Genomic DNA, 20268 nt, shown 5'->3' with positions numbered 1-20268 from the left:
TTCCATGACTTTGCAGGTGATGCAGCAATTTTCGACTAAGCTGGGGTCTCCTTTTTTGAAGATAGGGATGACTGTGGCTAGTGACCAAAGTTTGGGAAGGGAACTAGTAGTGAAAGCTTTATCAAAGATTAGGGGTTCTGCTATATTAATGGAAAGTTTTTTTAAGAAATATGCACATAGTCCATCGGGTCCAATAGATAGCGATGGTTTTAGGTTATGGAGAGCTTTTCCAACATTAACTTCTGTGAAATCTATATGAGTTAAGTCATCATAATCATTGCTGGTACGTTTGTGGAATGTCGGATATGTGTTATCGGAGTTAATAAAAACTGAGCCAAAGAAAATGTTGAAGAGGTTTGCTTTAACTGTTTCATCATTGCATTCTTTGTTGTTAAAATCTTTTAGTGGTGGGATGGATCTTGAGTCTTTAAGTTTATTGTTAACAAAATTATAAAAGGCACGATTGGAATTTGTGCGCAGAAGGTTCTCTTCTTGCTTGGTGTGGTAATTTGTGCATTCAGTTTTTATTTGGCTGCATATATTTCTGTAGCGGTTTTTGAAATTTGCAACATAGCCTTTTTTGTTTCTTTTCCAGAGGGATTTTTTTTTTGATTGAAGCTTTTTTATTGATATGGGTAGTTTGTTTTTCCTGATCATGGTAGTCATTTGTGGTACATATAGTTTAATGACTCTATTGATTTCAAGTAGGAAGACTCTATAGTGGTCTTCAGCGGTTATGCAGGTTGCAAACAGATTTTGCCAGTCCAGAAATGAAAGATCGTTGTTTATAAGGTCGTAATTGGCTTTTTTGAAGTTGTAGTTGGGAATACTGTTGTTATGATGATTTAAGTATGGACGTATATTGAGACGAAAATCAATCATGCAGTGGTCACTGTTGGAAAAAGGTTCTTTAATTTGTAGTCCATAAATTGAGTTTGAATTGTTGCAGAAGATGAGATCAAGGCAGTTGTTGAGTCTTGTATTGTTAGTTACAAGTTGTTCAAGACCTAGGTTTGTAACAGCGTTGTATAATGTAGCATGGATTGGGTCAGTTGAACATTCATTAATTATCCAGTTAATGAGAGGTAGATATAGGTCACCCAGGAAGATGAGAGGATATGGGCAAGAGGTAGTTACTGAAGTTCATCATTTTTATCCACTATTTTATAGCTTTTCGAAAGGGAAAAGTTTTGTTTCATAATAAAATAATGATAAAAAGTGCCAAATCCAAGTTAAACATCTGGCTAACCATAGTAATAAAACAGTAAGTTTGACCAATTTATCAGTGGTATTAATGAAAGAACAAGAATATGTGATGAAAGTTACATATCATTTAGTAAGTTGTATGTCTATTTCTTACCAGCCCTAATCTCAATGAAATCATTACTTGTATTAATGAAATAGTTGTACAAATTCATTTCTCATTCTAGGGAGATGAAGTATTGCAAAATCTGGAAATTCTTGCATTAAGGGACAGTTTCCACCCAAAATGAGAAATATTTACAGAAATTGTCCAGAATGATAAATTTGTATACTATCAGAATATATCTGTTGGCATTGGTTTGTGCCTTTGAGCATATTTGCAAATAAGAATCTTACCTAAACACATTTAGTAACAGTTTTTACAACAGAAATGATATTTAATTACATGAGTTACATTATAAGAATCAATAATGCCTGGCACTTTCATCCTATCAGAACTAAAGTAAAATAATGTATGTCCTCTAAATATGTACCTGGAACAAAAAGTAAAAAGTCATCTACAATTAGGAGTCTTTTAGACAAAGAGCAATTACAGTGGGGACAGAGAATACATTCTTAATTCTTTATTTACTCTACTACCCGCTTAAAATCATGAGATACTGAAGAATCATTATCACTTGATTTCCACAACTGATATTGTGGAAATATCATTTGCCTTATTCACTGGACACATTCTCTAACACATCTGGAGATACCTTTTTGTCTAAATATCCATCTGGCTCCCCAACAACTTGTGTGATGAAATTTGAACTTGTATGCAGGCAAGTGCAATATGTTTCAATTTCAACTTCAATGCAATTATAGTGTTTCATATACAAAGTAAACTTCAGTGTTGATGGTGCTTTGCCAAGAACACTGGGAGCCTTTACAGATGCAAGTCGAACTCTAGTTCTGAAATTTGGGAGATATTTATAAGATTGGCAATTCAACCAAGTCTTGCTTCTTTATGAATAAAGATAAAGATAGCATTAGTGAAGGTTCTAATTAAGATATGCCAACAAATCTGGAGAACAACACACTGATCTACCAATGGCATTTCAGGACCCCTTCACAAATGGATATCTGCTTTTCTGTCTAACAGACAACAAGTGGTCAAAATTGGCAATGCTTTATCAAATCCTGTTCCTGTCAAGAGTGGCGTTCCTCAAGGCAGCGTTCTTGGACCAACACTCTTCATACTATACATTAATGATCTTTGTGACCATATCTCAAGTAATTGTGTTCCCTTTGCTGACGATGTCAAACTATTTAACACCACAGACAATACATCTACCATTCAAAAAGACCTTGATCATCTAACCGCTTGGTCTAAAACTTGGCAACTCCAAATCTCAACCAGCAAATGCTCAGTCTTACATATTGGAAAAAAAAATCCAAACACTAAGTACATATTTGATGGACATTACCTTACAGATGACCCCCACCCTGTTAAAGACCTTGGAGTTTTCATATCAAATGATCTAAGTGCCAAAGCCCACTGCAACTATATAGCAAAAAAGGCTCTAAGAGTTGTAAACCTAATCTTGCGTAGCTTCTTTTCCAAAAACACTACACTACTAACCAGAGCATATAAAACATTTGCTAGACCAATTCTAGAATACAGCTCGCCTGTCTGGAACCCTCACACATTTCTGACATCAATACAATTGAACGTGTCCAGAAATATTTTACAAGAAGAGTTCTCCATTCCTCTGAAAACAACAAAATACCTTATCCCACCAGACTTGAAATCCTAGGCTTAGAAAACTTGGAACTCCGTTGCCTTCGACAAGACCTAAGTTTAACTCATAGAATCATCTATTGTAATGCCCTTCCTGTTAAAGACTACTTCAGCTTTAATTGCAATAATACAAGAGCAACCAAAAGATTTAAACTTAATGTTAACCGCTTTAATCTAGATTGCAGAAAATATGACTTCTGTAACAGAATCATCAGTGCTTGGAACACTTTACCTGACTCTGTGGTCTCTTCCCATAATCCCAAAAGCTTTAACCAAAAACTTTCTAATATTGACCTCACCCCATTCCTAAGAGGACCATAAGGGGCGTGCATAAGAGCACAAACATGCTTACCATTCCTGTCCTATTGTTTTTCTTTTTCTTCTTCTTATATATATATATATGCTTATACCTTCTAATATTTACTTATATATATGTTTATATACTATATAATCTTTTGTATGATACCTATATATATTGTTGTGACAAAATAAATAAATAAATAAAATAAATTAGAAAAGCTCGATTTATATTCCAAAACAAAAAAAGAAACTTAATAGAGTATTAAACTATTGTCCAATATTTTCAATTGTATGGCAGAAAAATAATACTTAGAATCATCTAATGGAGATTAGAGTCCTATATGGAAAAAGAAATGTCTGATATTCAAACTGGTTTTACAAAAGGCCAAGGAACATGGGACACTATTGCTGATGCATGATTCATAACTGAAAAAGCCAAAGAATACCAAAAATAACTCACTTGGTTCTTCATTGTTTGCAGAAAATGCTTTTGATTATGTCAATTGTGTTAAAATGTGGAAAGTGGTCAGAAAAATGGGAATCCCAGTACATCTCATTGTTCTTATGAGAAACAGATCAGGAAGCCATAGTACAAACAGAATATGGTGAAACAGATCGGTTTCAGGTTGGCTGAAAATGCAAAGGTTCTAAACCACTGGTATAAAAAGAACAGTGAAAAAGTGGGGCTAAAATTAAATATGAAGAAGACCAAACTCAATAACAACCAGTAGAGCAACCAGCCTTCGAATGAAGACATGGTAGTAATAGATAATTTCTGACTTTTAAGATCAACTATCAACAGTAAAGGAACAAGCAGTAGGGACACTGCAGACTAGCATTGCCATGAAGGCCTTGGAAAAGATCTTCAAATGCCACGATATACAGTGCCTATACCTACAAGATAGAAGGAAAGAGAAGGAAAGGACAGCAACAGCAAGCTAGATGGACTCAGTTACAGTTGTGACGAGTGCCCCCCTTGAAGGAACAGGTTAGGGATAGATCATCATGGAGTTTGGTGTAGTGCTGAAGGTCTGGCCTAGAACCAAGAGACTTTGAGTTCTAATCCCACTTTAGGCATGAAAGCTGGGTGGGCGACGTTGAGCTAGTCACTCTCTCTCGGTCCAACCCACCTCACAGAGTTGAAGTATGAGTTATATTCACTGCCTTTGAGTTATTTATAATATACAGATTATAACTGTAATAACGGCAAAGTAAAAAATATAAAATAGAATTTAAAATCAGTGATCACAAGGAGTCAAAAAGGACTTAATGGCATATCATCAATAAATCAGCACTTGTCAGGTGGCTGGTGGTTCCTAATATTTTTTATATTACACATTTTTTCAAACACTTTGTTGCACCTCAGCTGCTTATTCTTCATAATTAGAAAAGCAAAGTCACTCTTAAACTTGAATTAGTCCAAGAAGTCAGAGGATCTGCAAACAGCTGGAGAGATGATTAGACCATGAAAACGTGAAGACTTGAAGAGCCAGTTTGAGATTATAGTTAAAGTACTGGTTTAGAAAACAGAAGATTGTGAGTTTTAGTCCTGCCCTAGGCATAAAAACTCTGGCTTGGGTGACTTTGGGCCAGTCACTCTTTCTCAGCCCAATCACCTCATCTCAGAGGGCTATTGCTTTTGAGAAAATAGGAGTGGGGAGGCATATTAGTATGTTTATTGCCTTGAGTTGTATATAATAAAAGTCAGGATAAAAATCTAAAAGAAAAAAAAATGATGGACTTCATATAATAATATACATTTCATCCAAAAGAATTTCATTAAAATCTTCTAGTTTGATTTGGGCTGGGAATAAATTATTTCTTTTGTAATTCAGTGCAAATGGTTGGGAAAGTTATGGAAGAAATGCTTGGCGTAACTTGATCACTGGCCAGTAATATATTTGTAAATAAATATATGTTATTAAATAAAGAGATATGGTAATATATTGTAATATACATGTAATATTTGAATTGTGAACAGTCCAGAGTTGTTTGCCGAGATGGGCTGCTATAGAAATCAAATAAATAAATAAAAATAAGTATTCTTTCCTTCCTGGCTTTAGTTTCTTCCCGCTTCTGGCTAGAGCACTGCCATCAGTTCATTTTCCATGCATGCTTGTCCTTTGGTTCTTCATCCCCATCCTTAGTTTCAAATGCCAGGCAAGGTAGCATCTGCTTCTGCTTTCCACTCCTTCACAGCATTTCATTCAGACTTCCACATGGGATGTTGGAAGTGGCAAATTTGATAGAATCTTGATATACCTCTTATGCATTTGGAATCAGATTGTTCTCTCCTCAAGGCAAGGAAGCAATTACATCAGTTATATCTTATATCATAATATCTGCCTGGCCGATTGTATAAGGCACACTTTGGGTTTCGTTGATTAATCACCTCTGTCATCTCTCTGGACACAGAAGCACCAGTGGTGGGATTCAAATAATTTAACAACCGGTTCTCTGCCCTAATGATTTCTTCCAACAACCAGTTCACCAAACTGCTCAGAAAGTTAACAACCGGTTCTCCTGAAGTGGTGCGAACTGGCTGAATCCCACCATTGAGAAGCACCCTTTCTTTGTAGTAACACCTCCCTTCTGGAATGAGGTTCCCCCCCTTACCAAATTCAAATGGCTTCCAGTGTAAAAGGACTTTGAAGGCTCTTTGCCCTAGCCTTTGTGAGGATGACTTATCCCACTTTCCTTTTTTCTGTTCCCCTCCAGATTTTTTTCCTTTGTCAGTGCTGTTTTTTGTCTTTTGTTTTGTCCTCCTTTTGTGAAGGTTTTCTTTGTATTGTCCATTGTTTTTAAACTGCCTAGGGTCACTGGAGTCAGCTGGTATATAAATTTAATAAATTAAATAGTAATTTAATTCATCTATTCTTACCTCTGAATGCTAAGAAATCCTTGATAAGGTGTCTTTTAGTAAGTTTAGAAGATGGACATATAGTACTGAGAGATTTATTTGACATGTACTCAGACTCTCAACATTTGAGAGGCTTAGCTTAAAAGAAAAAAATTGTGCTTTGAAGGAATGTTTAAAATGGCCACTTATAGGGCAATCCCCAGCCAAATGTGGCTGACGTAAAAAAACTGAACAGGTTTAGCATTGGTTGATGCTGATACAAATGACTGGGTTGTAGACTACACAGAGAAGTTGAAAATGTATCCTGGAAGAAGGTAATGGCAAAGTCATATTGTTGCCAAATAACAATGTAGATGTTGCCTGTTAAACGATTAAGTGATTTTATAATATGCTTAAAAGGAATTAGCACATCCATCATGATAAAAGAAGGAAATAGGCAGATTCACCTATCCCTCTCAAGCACATTGCCTCTGTGGAACAGAAGGTGTGGCAACAGAAGGTTGAGCCAAGAAGAAACTCAGAGACTACACCTTTATTGTTACCAGTATGCTGGTCCTCCAACAGGATGGAGCTGGTCCACATTCCATCAGTAAAGTGTGGTATGTAATCAGTGCTATAAAAGAAAATATGAAAATAATCTAAGAAGGATGTTATGGAAAGCTGATATTCTGTGTAGATGAGATATTCTGACAGACAATAGTTTCCTGCATAATGTTGAGTTCTATATATTTTCTGGCATTACAAACTTCTCCAACCACGTAGATTATGCCAGGATGAGGCTCTGTGAATTAACATTCTCTGCGTCTAGAATAAATTTTGCTTTTCCTAGAATTGACCAAAGCTATTTTCCCCCATGAATGCATTTGTTTTGCTCTGCAAGCCAAATAGAATAATAATAATAAAAATAGTTTGTGCATTGACATTTTCTGGATCTAATTTATTTAGTTGTCAAAGAAAATGTGATAATGGATCTAGTCAAAGATTCATTGCTTTGTAAACAATGAGATAATAATTGGAATATTGTAAACCAATCATCTATGCCAAACCCAGTTTCCAAATATAGGGCATGTAAAAAAAAAAAAGCAATATTAACTGAATTTGCTTTTGTCTAAAACATTCATATCCATACAATGACCTCTGGCACAGTTAACAGCTAGGCATATACATAGAAAATCTCAGAATTTTTAAAGCTGATTTGGCAAGGTAAGGAAAAAAAACAAAACCTCAGACACTAAATCCAATCCAATATTCTCCTCCTTTCCAATTATTTTCCAAGGATTCCAATTATTACACAATGTAATTTGGGGCAATCTACAGGTCAATTGTGTAAATACTCATCCTGTTATTGACTTCATAGTATTAGAGCTATTGGTGGATTAGGATGATACTAATATGTTTCTGGATATATGCAAATATGCTGTTAATGAATGTGAGGATAAATTTGAACATGGCTCAGGGAACATCACATAGGTCACTTATTCCTTCATGTTTATGAACATATGACTATATGATTGACACATTATGCAAGCCAATCTAACAAATGAAAGGAATAATGAAAAAAAAACACAATATTTTTTTCTTTTAAAAATGTTTTTAGAGCTCCATACTTCGTTATAAAGTATTTTCTCAAAACTATGCCATCTGTCTATGGCACCTTTTATCTTTTTTTAAAATGCTTTATTGATTTTATTGTAATTTCTTTGTTGATTGTTGTGAATCTCCCAGAGTTGTTGAGAATCAAATAGCATTCAATAAGTGATTATTATGTTATATGATATTTGAAGTTTTTGAAATATAAATATATATGTAGGTTAAACATGAAGTCTGGCTAAATATTTAAAATTTCACTTGATTTGCACTGATTCAGATGGCTTCCAACACATGTGTTTTAATGATTTGGATTGGTCCACATTGGTCTGAATTAATTTGGATATTTCGCTCATTCTTGTTTAGTAAGATCAGGCTCTTAAAAATAGTAATTCAAATATCAGAAAAGAGGGATTTTTTAAAGCAGAATCATGGCAATTAAAAGAATAATTAAATCCAAAAGCTTTTCCAAAAGTGTTCAGCATTTGATACCCTATGAATGAATGAGATTTCAACACCTTAATTTTAGCAGGATTATGATTTTGGATTATTTACTTTTTAAAAATATAAATATTCTATTACTCTGCTGCTAAAAAAAGTTAATATAAGTGTCAGTATATATTTAAGTCTTTCATCTTTCTTATAATGTAGCCACTTCCCGTGTTTCAATAACTAGAAAAAATAAATTATGCCAGCAAACATAAGTTTCTGTGGTTCAAACAAAACCTAATGTGTGATTTCTTGCTTGCTTAAATTTATAACATTTAAATTGTCCAAACAGATCTCGTCTTTTGACCAAACACGAAAAGGACACAAAAATTCCTTACCCTCTGTTGAAGGAGTTTAGTTAACCCTTATCCCCAACTGAGTGGGTCCAGATCTATCTCTGTTGCTGGCTGGACAAACAGGGAAATGTCCTCCAGTTTAAACATTGACCTTGACTAATTATAGATAATTGGTGCAGCTGTTGCAGTTTAGCTGAATCTTGGAACACAATAATCTCTCTCTCTCTTTTCCTTAAAAAAAAAAGCATTCAACTTTTGAGCTGCCAACCTACAATTCTTGTTTTAAAGACTTCATCATCATGTTCACTTAGTTACCATCCTTTGGCTGATGATATTTACTTCCATTAATTTGCCTTGACAGCATATTTTGGCAGGCAGGATGTATTCCCACTGTTTCGTGTTTGGCTTGCTTTCACATCTACTTTACAAATCTCAAGATGGTTTCAAGAGAGCAGCTTTCCAAATGGCAAGATGAAAATCATCTAGAAATGACTGATCTATTCAAAAGTTGCAGATGAAAATTGAAGTGGGGAAAAAAAATAGAGCCACACCAGGCGGGGAAGTAAACAACTCATCAAAACTTTTCACCTTTGTTCCTTGTTATCCACTTGCCTTGTTGTTGGAGATTATTGTACTCACAGGGTTTCGATAAGCTAATTTTAATATCAGCAGGATGTGTGATAAGTTGGGTGAATTTTAATACAGAGATTTAACATTTTGCTTTAGTTCCTCAATAGCAGTGCTGAAGTTTGTATACATTTTAGTTTACTGATCACTTGATTCTTGTTTCATTTAGTTACAAACTGAGTTCAGCATTCAACGCTGAACAAGCTGGGAATGGTCCACTTTTTAAAAATTGGTCCCATATCATGATTCATCATGTTTTGCCATCTAATACCTGGGCTTCTTGCCCATATATTTCTAAACCTCAATTGTTTTTCCTCTGTCACAGAAAAAACATCCAAGCTTCATCTATTTATCTGCCAAAATAATGGCAGAATAATGGCAAAATAATGGTTATGAACAGCTAAAAATGTTTTGAAAATTTCCAGTGAACCTTAAGAGCTGGTTCACTGGGCAAACATGTTCCAGTCAAGAAGGAAATCGGTGGTCTAGACGGGCATCTTCCCACATGGATGCATGCATGCATTTTCTGGTGTGATTATCCTGAATGACACACACCTCAATATATAATTGGATTTCCATTCATGCTTTCACTATTCATGCATATCATTGCTGTAAACCATTATTTTATGGATGCATGCTATAAATACCTAGTCAACTGTGGACTATCAAAAGACATCACTAAACAAAATACCTTTTATTTACATAAACTGAGTCTATTTTAAAACCTTTGTTGTGGTCTGGGGAAAATTTTTCCAAGCAGAAGCTTTTAAATGAGAAAATTAGTTCATATATTTCTTTGACTAATAACTTAGTTCATATACTTCCCTAATGAGAACTTTATAAAATTATATTGAAAACTCTACTGATTTCCTAATTATTCTATCAGGCTTTATTTCCCTTGGAAGTGCACATCCAACTTTTTAATACAACAAACCCTCAATTTAATGAGCTAAAGCAGGGAAAGAGTCTGTAAAAGGCAATTTTGTTCAATTTGAATAGGAATTTCTACATGTGTGTGCTCCCTATTTTACAGATTTCCTGTATTTTATACATATCATGCTACAAGTGATTTTAAAGCAGGGGGTGAAATCCAGCAGGTTCTGACAGGTTCTGGAGAACCGGCAGTGGAAATTTTGAGTAGTTCGGAAAACCGGCAAATACCACCTCTGGCTGGCCCCAGAGTGGGGTGGGAATGGAGATTTTGCAATATCCTTCCCCCAGGACTGGGGAGGGAATGGAGATTTTGCAGTATCCTTCCCCGCCACACCCACCAAGCCACACCCACAGAACCAGTAGTAAAAAAATTTGGATTTCACCACTGTTTTAAAACTTAAACTTCTGCAAAGAACAGATTTTGGGACTATAAGACTGAGTTTGCATATTACACGAAGTTGTACAGTAGAATTTCATTTACTGCTTTTGATAATTTCTTCTGGCAGCAAATTGCCTAAACTTAAGTCTCTATGGATTAAATAGTTGTCTTTTTTTTAGGTGTAGGTGCAAATACATCCTACATAATGTCTACAGCTAATTTGCAGTCACGTTAACTCATTCTTTGTATTTTTCAATGTTACAGCATGCTATACAGATTAATGACATGAATGAATCAAAAGCGCAAGTGTTTTCATCTAGAGTTTAAGTCTTTTTATTCTTTGTTTAATTGTATTCCTACTTCCATTTTTCAGGAGACTAATTGACTGAGATCATTGGATTTCTTTTCCCCTTGTCCTTCTTTCATTAATTTCCCTCAGTTCCCAATTTTCTTCATCTATGACATATGGTGCATCAGAGGATCTTCTGCTGGGATTGCCCCATGTAGTTCTTCATCTGCTTCCAAGATTTCTGATGATGGAACATCTGGCACCATGTTAATAAGGCCTCCTTTAGTAACTGCTTCTTTTTAAACAGCATTTTCAGCATAACCCAATAGATAGGTTTGCGCAATGTGCTCTTTGCAGCTACATTTATAGTACCTGCGTAGTACTGTACTTTATTATTTTTTACCAATTACATGGTGCTCTGGAGGATTATCTGCGTGGAGATATGGTATGACTGGGCTGTATGTTGTAAATTAGAAAGTCCTTGAAATAAACCTAACTGGAGCAGTTCTAGCTGCATTTCCACCCTACCCCCCAACTGTCCATGTTGGAGACAAGTGAAATGTTTGTATAGTGTCATCAACAAACTGTGACTTTTCTGACCTCTCCACATTTTTCATTGTGGCAGTTTTCTTTATCTGTTCTGAAGATGTGTGAAAGCATTGCTGTGACACATTACTTTAAGAGTAAAGGCACTGCTAAGAATATACCATAGGCAGTTTTTCCCATAACATTTCTTTTTCTTTGCATTGTTTTGAAGGGGAATCTCTTCTCTTTTTTGCAGCTGGTTGTGTTGCCCAGTTATTGGTTTAGTGGCAACCCTGAGTGCTTGTCCTCTTCCTATTTTATTCATATGTTAAGATTCTTTTATGACTATGTGACTTGAAGCTTACTCGATGGACAGTTTGTTGATGAACAGATGAGGCCATTTTGTTTATTATTTATATCTTATCCTTCTTTCTGTATCAATAAGTTTGCCCATTCTTTCTTTGTGCTTGAAATCTTCGGAGCTTTGTTCAAATACTGTGTTGGAGAGGGAAAATGTATAAACACAAGGCTCACAGTAACATCAGAGGTAGAGTTCTGTCATTTTTAATTTTGTTTGGCTGGGATGTCAGATAACCATCTTTTTTCGACAGTATCGGTGGATCACAAAATACTCCTTAGATCAAATATTGCACACTCTACTATTGATTAAGGTATAAGCTGGTAGAGAGTAAACAAGATGACTGATGGAACTTATGGATAATGTAAGGAAGTGGATCAGGCCAACTTCACTGAAATAAAAGGAGGATGAATTGCAGGACAAACATACTTTGTAAGGATTTGTTACAGCCAACTTCAGTTTTAGTCTTTCTGTGGAATTGATTTCCAGGTCTGACCCATCCAGTGGGGCTGAATAGCATGACAATAGAAAGATATGTCACATTGTCACAATTCCGCACTGTTTAGAGGCCAATCAAGTTTCTTGGCAAATTCTCCTACTGTATCAATACTCATACTTCGTGTTCCTAGCTTATGAATGAATCAGGCTTATATAATACGGTAATGGTGTTACAGTAGTATTTTCTCTCTTACGAAACACAATCCAGCTGTAGCCCAATTTGTTTTGGGATAAAACCAGAGATCCAGGAATATTAATTATTATTTTATATATAATTTTAAACTTTGTTTCATAGCAGCCCAGAGTCACTTGATTGTGAGATGGGAGGCCATATAACCATGATGAATAAATTATTAAATTAACCAAAGGGGCTAGGGAAGCACTGATGGGTTGTTTCAGACAGGTACAAGTACATTTTCTCACCGTCAGTCCTTGATCAGCCTTATCAATTGCCATTTTATTATCTTTCTAAAATGCCTTATATTAACAATTTGTGCAATATCAATTTGATGGCACAATTGCATAATTATGCATGATTGGATTGCAATTGGATTGCAAATACTCCCTTAGGATTTAGACACTGAAATAGCATAAAGAGACTGAAATAACAGATTAAATGACAGGACTGAACCAGTTTGGTGTTTAGAAACAGGAGACTGTGAGTTCTAATCCCATTTTAGACACAAAGCCAGCTGGGTGATCTTATGCCAGTCCCTCTCTCTCTGCCCTAGGAAGGAAGCAATGGCAAACCACTTCTCAAAAACCTTGCCAAAGAAACTGCAGGGACTTCTTCAGGCAGTCTCTGAGAATCAGACACAACTGAAAAGGAAAAAAAAAATGAGGAGACACCTGGCTTCTCTTCATTCCCTCATGAAAGAATCTTGAATTTGGCATTTCTTGCCTATGCAAAGAAAGACATTGAAAGAAATCCTCAGTGTTCAGCTTGTCATTCAACTCCTTTTGAGTAGCAACCTTTTTTTTTTTTTAAAGGAAAATATATAGTTCTGGCCATGATGGAAGGAGGGGAAGGAGGGGAACAAACAAGGATCATAGTGATGAAGCACCTGCAGTCAGACCAGGGTTGAAATGCTCCCGGATCAGACGGGATCGCGCGATCCAGTAGCGATGGTGGCTGCAGGTTCGGAGGACCGGTAGCAAAAATCCCTGCCCCCCCCACTGCCTCTGCTGAGCCGCACCATCTGCAGAGGTTTTTTTTTTTTACTTTTAAAAGCTGGTTTTGCTTCAGCCGAAACAGGCCTTTAAAAGTAAAAAACAGCAGAACCTTACTTGTACTCTTACTTGTAGAAAACATGTTTTCTACAAGTAAGAGTAGAGATTCTAAGGCACTTACCTGATTACTGAGGAATGCATGGCTCTCTTTCCAGCCCGAAAGCAGTTTCAGTTTCAGCCAGACAGAATCAATCGCTCAGCTAATCAATTTCCTCGGTGATCAACTGGCTGGCTTTGCTGGCTGAGGAACTCTGGGATTTGAAGTCCACAATAAAATAAAATAAAATAATAAAATAAAATATTTGTGCAGCTTTCTGAGATTTGGTGTGTTTCTGCAGTGTTTCACTCTAACTACACAAACACACAAAATCTCAGAAAGCTGTATGTGGCATATTGTGTGTGTGTGTGTGTGTGTGTGTGTGTTAGTTGTTGCGGCGGTCTCTCATGAAGGAATGAGTCAAACACAGGGCTTTCCTCAGGATGAGAGTGCTCAGAGCAGAATTTGAGCCTCTCTTTTATTAGGATTCTTATCAGAAGGCATTTACATCAAAGGCAATGGCTTGCATACATCAATCACATAGCAACATAGACACATCCTGAACATAAAGGACTTGTGTAGCAATCATGTAGCAAACAGAAATACATCTTGTAACATCCTGACCCTGCATGTTAATAAATCTCATATAATTGTGTGTAGGAGAAACTTCTAAGAAACTTTGTGAGAGGAACCTTATCAGAAAAGGAATGTCCTGTGGTTAATCACAAAACTGTTGATACATTTCACACTATTGTTAGAGGCAAACATCCTGCAGCCTTGATATGATTTACATCAAACAAGTTTCTGCTATTTCCTTTGTATGTGACAAAATTAGCCGAAGTTACTTATGCTGATCTTGCACATAAGCAATCTCTCAAAGGAATCCATATGGCTAATATTGCAACATCTCCTCTGTTTTTATTTTTTAAAACCAGACAATCAGTCAGTTTCATCATTGGTGTAAACACGGATATTAGCCATACTATCCTTGTCTATTTCTTATTCATCAGCCAGGCAGAAAGTGTTAGGTGCAGGTAGGGTGTAATCATCTTTGAGTTCCTCAACAGCCAGTAGTTGGTACCGGACAGAGTCATGCTTATGCCACAATGCCATGACTTGTGCAGTTGCTTTCTTTTCTACTAGTAAAGATAAACTTTTAGAAATTGTTCTAACAAAAATAGGTAGAATACAAGGTAAAATTATATATCCTAATGCAATCATACCAATTACAACTATAATAGCTTGTAAACCAGGTAATTTAGGCAACCATCCTGAAAAGGCATCTTCAAAGTTAAATCCCTTCCATGTCTGTACTGGAACGTGTGCAAGTTTAATCATATTTATCGCTGCCTCATCTACTACCTTGCCACTCTGATCTATTTCTATACAACAGTTAGTCAGATTAAATTTCCCACAAGTTGTGTGTGTGTAAGGTGTGAAAGTTGGTTTTTGAGCTTTTTGTGGCTGTGTGAAGTGTGAAGTGCAGCTGCTTTTACATTGTGTGTGAGTCAATTGTGTTGTGTTGTGTTGTGTGTGTGTAAAGTGTGAAAGTTGGTTTTTGAGCTTTTTGTGGCTATGTGAAGTGTGAAGTGCAGCTGCTTTTACATTGTGTGTGAGTCAGTTGTGTTGTGTTGTGTGTGTGTAAAGTGTGAAAGTTGGTTTTTGGTACCTCTTATTGTTTTTTTATACTTTGTTTATTATTTTTATTATTTATTGTTATTGGCCACGCCCACCAAGCCATCTGACCACCAAGCCATGCCCACCAATTAAGCCACACCTACAGAACCGGTAGGGAAAATTTTTAGATTTCACCCCTGAGTCAGACCTGCTCCATTTCTGCTCTGGGGCCATGATTAGTGGATGTTTTCCCCATCCATTGGTAAGGTACAGAATTTGAAGGAGAACAAAGCTGTATGTATCAGCCAGACACTTTATTTACCACATGCTACATCCATAATATTAGAACTATGCTTGTTGTGAGGTAAAACAGGGGCATGAGAGAGACTAACAATAGGGACAGCAAATATCTTGCCAATAAAGTTTTTGTTAAGGTTGGTAGAGAGCATTGTATTTTAGCAGTGGGAGGGCCAGATAGCCTGACAGCTAATGTGTTATACTTATTTTAGAATATTAGTATGTTGGTGAAGAAATGAAATATGGATTTGAATATGTCAATACAATCCTTATCTATTATTCTAATTCTTTTATTGGATAGTCTAAGTTTTTAACTCTGATGTTATTGATTTTTTTTAACATCTGTATATTTTTAGTCCAAAAATATTGAAATACATAGTAAAGACAGAAAAATACCAAGACTCCAGTAGAACAGTCTCTGAGAGGTTTGATGCTATCAAAAAAATATTTATCTAAATGTATTTGATCAGTGAATGGCTCAGCAAAAATTAATTCAAGTTAAAAATTGTTCTGAATATGAAGCTTGGTTTTATTCCATATAGGTTCAGTACAGTAAGATTTGTATACACAGTTTGAAGTTTTTCTATTTCAAGAGTCACATTATTTCTTGGTTTCAACGTAATAAAGAGACTTTCCTGAAGTCCATTGACTTTGAAATGTGGGATGCTCTAACGTTCTTGAAATAATGCAATTGTGAATAAAAGTCATATGAAAATAAATCTATGCTTATTATGTTATGGTCCTACATTATTGACGCAATATTACAAAAATGAAAGGTTAAATATTGATATCTGTATGAACAACATTGGTGAATACCTCACAGATACATAGAAAACTGATCTAGTGGTCCATTGAATCTGCCCTTTGAGTTTTATTTTATTTTTTTTGAATTTTGGACATGTGTTTATCTAAACCATGTTTAATCTCATTTACTGGTGATTGACCCATTATCTCTGCTGGAAGTTGGTTCCAAGCTTCCACTACTTTTTCTTTCTGTGAAATAATACTTTCCAGATGTAAAGAGGAGAGTTTATAAACCTAATGAGTTTATAAATTGAAAGGCATTGCTTTGTAATCAATCGACTGCTATTGATCTAGCTTAAGTTTGATGCATTGGACACTAAACCAGTCAAAAGCCTGCTGAGAGACACAGTGTTGAGTGAATTTGCCTACATTCTTTAAGATGGTGGACTGAAGTTAAATTTTAGTTTGTAATTGATTTATTCATTGATTGATGCATTATGTGCTATCTAGTTGTTGCTGACTTTTAGTGACTACATATATTTTCTCCATAATGATCTGTCCCTAAGTGAACCAATGGTATACTCATTACGACTGTAAGGAGTCCGTCCATCTTGATGCTGATCACCGTCTTGTTTTCTTTCCACCTTTCCTAACATTACAGATTTCTTCAGGGTGTTAGGTCTTTGCACAATGTGCTTGCAGTAATACAAATAAAGATTTCAAGTGACTGGAGAACTCGTTCTTTGCTCTCGCTGACCTCCATACATTCAGCTGCTGGTTTCAAGGACTGGCGTGTTCTAATTTGCATGAAGGTGAATACAGCACTCCTTGTGTTCTAGGACTCCTGAGAGTCCCACATATGCTCTTTAGTTCAAATCTATCACCTACTCAGAGCTTGTAGTCTTACTTGGGATCATTCTTTCTATTTGTCCAAATGGCATCATGCCCAGCAGCTTAAGATTTATTCTGCAGCTCCTTTTTTGCTCTGGTTTGCTCTTCTTGTACAGATTTCCTGGAGTGTGTACCTGTATTTGCCTATCCTGCCCTGTTGTCCTTGTTATTCTTTGCGTCCAGTCTGCCTAGAGTTTTTGACACACTCCCATTAATTTATTTTGCTTCCCTTTAATTCTCTCCATTCACCTGAAAGAAAACCAAAAAATCTTCAAGGGCCTATATGCATTTTTCTTCTTTACATCACGTATGGTATACAATGTAGTGTTAAATACAGAAGCTTCTCAGATTTTTCCACTGTTGTTGCGTAAGCAACATTTAATGTATCATTGCCAGAAAAAGCTAGATTGCCTGTAAACTAATAAGCCATGCCAACAAAATATAGTATATTTTACCTATCTCGAAGATTCACCCTTTCTTGACCATTTCCGTATTGTCTCTCTATATTTCAGTGGAGAGAGGACATATGTCCTCAGAACAGCCTACATGTAAAGAAGAAATCTGGGAAGAAATACCATAACTGAATGGATTAATTACATTCATGTCTATTGCTATCTTTCTGAGTCATGCTTCCCTACAAATGTTCATTTGGTACTCCTTGGAAAGAAATCTTCTTTGTGTGTTGCAGGTTGTGTGTATGAAGACTTTTTACATACAGTGAAGCATCCCTTGTCTTGGTAAGAGTTCTCTGTAAATACACAATGATTCCTCTTTTTCATACAGATATATATTTAGTAGGAATATACTTTTGCAGAACTGACTGGAGTTGAACTATAAGGAGGTAAGATTCAGTTTCCCATTTCTCTTCTGCATTCATTGTGACAACATTACAGTTCTACCATATTTTTGACTGTGTATATTCGTAATCAGGAAAAAGAACAAATATTGTACTGTTGCCTAGCATGTAGAAATCCACATGTTTAATTTAATAATTATGGGACATAAATGAATTATATTTGACGGTCTTCCTAGTCAACTCTTTTAAGTCCACATTGAGAAATCCAGAAGTTTAAAAGAGAAGCCAGGTCTGAGGCTGAATATTCTACAGGTTGATTTTGAAAGCTCTGCTTCTAATCTCCACTTAGCAAATGACTTAATTGTGAATATCTTATTGGGAATTGGTATAAAAGACATGGTGCCACATGCAAATGGATAAGGACATGGTTCCAAAGATTATAAAGGGGCTAGTCTGTCTTTAGAGGTATTCAGATAATATCCTCTCAATATATTTGATCATTTCCAAGTACTCACTTCACTCCACAGGGGTCAGGAATAGCGGCACTGTACATTGATCTAAGCTCCCTTGATAAAATCTCTTTAACTTTGACTGGAAGCCTTCATAAATAATACTCTATTGTTGAGTTGCGATTCATCTTGGGTGAGCTGAATAAGCAGTCTGAATGCTGGCTGTACACTGCATGTATGTGTCTATGTGTGCTGATGTGTTTCAGACTGAATTAATCCAAATAGAAAAATGCCTTTTTTTTATGACAGAACAAAGCTGCATACTGGAATGTTTGTATTTCTCATGATTGAATGGGAGGTTCTCTTGCATTCATGAATGATAATCAAGTAAGATCCAATTAAAGGTCAACATTAGAGGTGAGTATGCCCAATCCTTTGTTCGCATCAAGTCCCAGCGAATTTTGAGATTGATTATAGTAGGTATTTGAGATGAGAAATTAGAAGATGTGGAAAACTCTTGTTAAATTTTTGATTACCAAGAACAATAACTGTCAGAATCAGTGTTTGGGGAGAAGAGGCTGATCATTTGGAGGGCTGCCCACTGATTTTTTTAAAAAGAAGGCCTTTTGCTTTTGCAACGTTAACAACAGCTATCTATCTAGAAGGCAGTGAAGCTTCTAAATGCTCACAGAAATGGATTATTCCATTCTCATCAACAAATCAAGTTCCTGTTTATAATACAAGGACAGAAGATATGGGTTTTGCTAGTCCAATAATTTTTTTTAGTCTGCTATCATTCTGCAAAGGAATAATCTTAAAACACAGTGAAATTTGACAATTTAAAATATCAAAGAATAGTAAGAATTGTAAATCCTTCCCATCCTGATTGAAATCTCTTCGCACTTCTTCACTGAAACATGAAATAAATATTTCAGTCATTATATTTAGTGCAAATGGAATTCTTAATAGAAATATGCTGCCAGTTGTAAACACATTGTTGGAGATGCATTGCCTCACTTATAGCCTTAGGTACAGCAAAGGAACACATCTCCATTTTAAAAATCTATATACCTTTACTGTGAATACTTGGAAGTGTGCCTCTATATTCCAAGTTGTTTTTTTAATGGTCAGCTCCATATATAGTTGCCCGTTTTCCATAAGAAATCAGCTACAATGGTATTGCAATAATAACGTTTATGAGAAATGACAAGTTAACTGCAGATGTACTGTGCTGTGAGATGCAACATTATAAATTCATTTTTTTAAAAGAGTACTGTAAATCCCAGTACTTTAGCAGAGAACTTAAGGGTTAATGTTATTTCCATTCTGGTGAGTTTTACTTGCCATTATTTTTCTTTTCCTTTTCTTCCTTTTAACTGATTCATAGCATAAAATCTTCCTGGACACCTAATTATCAAGCCAGCTCGCAGTCACAGCTGTCTGCTTGGAGAACCCATTAGATGCAGCAGTTGAAGCCTCCATAATTCCCCAAACTTCCCGGTTGCGCATATTAAGAAAAGATTTTTACATGTCATATGCAATTCGGAGGTGGTGTGAATGGCGTTGGAAATGACGAGTGCTGAATGCTTGTCCATCACTCCATTCACTGGTTACAGGTGGTCTCATTTTCCACTTTCAGATATCGGCTAGCTATGACAGCAGGCACTTAATTTGCATGTTCGACAGACAACAAACGGCCCTGTGCATGTCAAAATAAGTGGTGATGCGTGACAGTTTCTACACAATGCCGTCTCCTCTTTGCTTGACCTTTGACCTTCCTGCATGTCTTCCTTCACAATAAGGAAAAAAAAGCAAGCACTTTTCAGCTTTGGAATAAATTTGATACCAAATTGATTATTTTTCTTTCTTCTTTTTCCATTTCCTCTTCCTCTTCTCTTATTTTAAAGTGTTCAGGCAGCTAGACTTTCATCTGAAGAGCTACAAAACTCTGCCAGAAGATCTCAGCTATTTTAAAATTTAAAAATAGGTAGGCAGCTAAGGACAGGAAGCTGCCTTGTTAAAATTCATTGTTGTTAAATAGTTTTGAGAATCTTTGTAAATGCAAATGTAACCTTTATAAAGG

This window comes from Ahaetulla prasina, chromosome 3 (genome assembly GCF_028640845.1).
Source record: "Ahaetulla prasina isolate Xishuangbanna chromosome 3, ASM2864084v1, whole genome shotgun sequence".
In the NCBI taxonomy this organism is placed as follows: domain Eukaryota; kingdom Metazoa; phylum Chordata; class Lepidosauria; order Squamata; family Colubridae; genus Ahaetulla; species Ahaetulla prasina.
The sequence above is the reverse complement of the archived record's forward strand: the minus strand, read 5'-3'. Positions refer to the sequence as shown.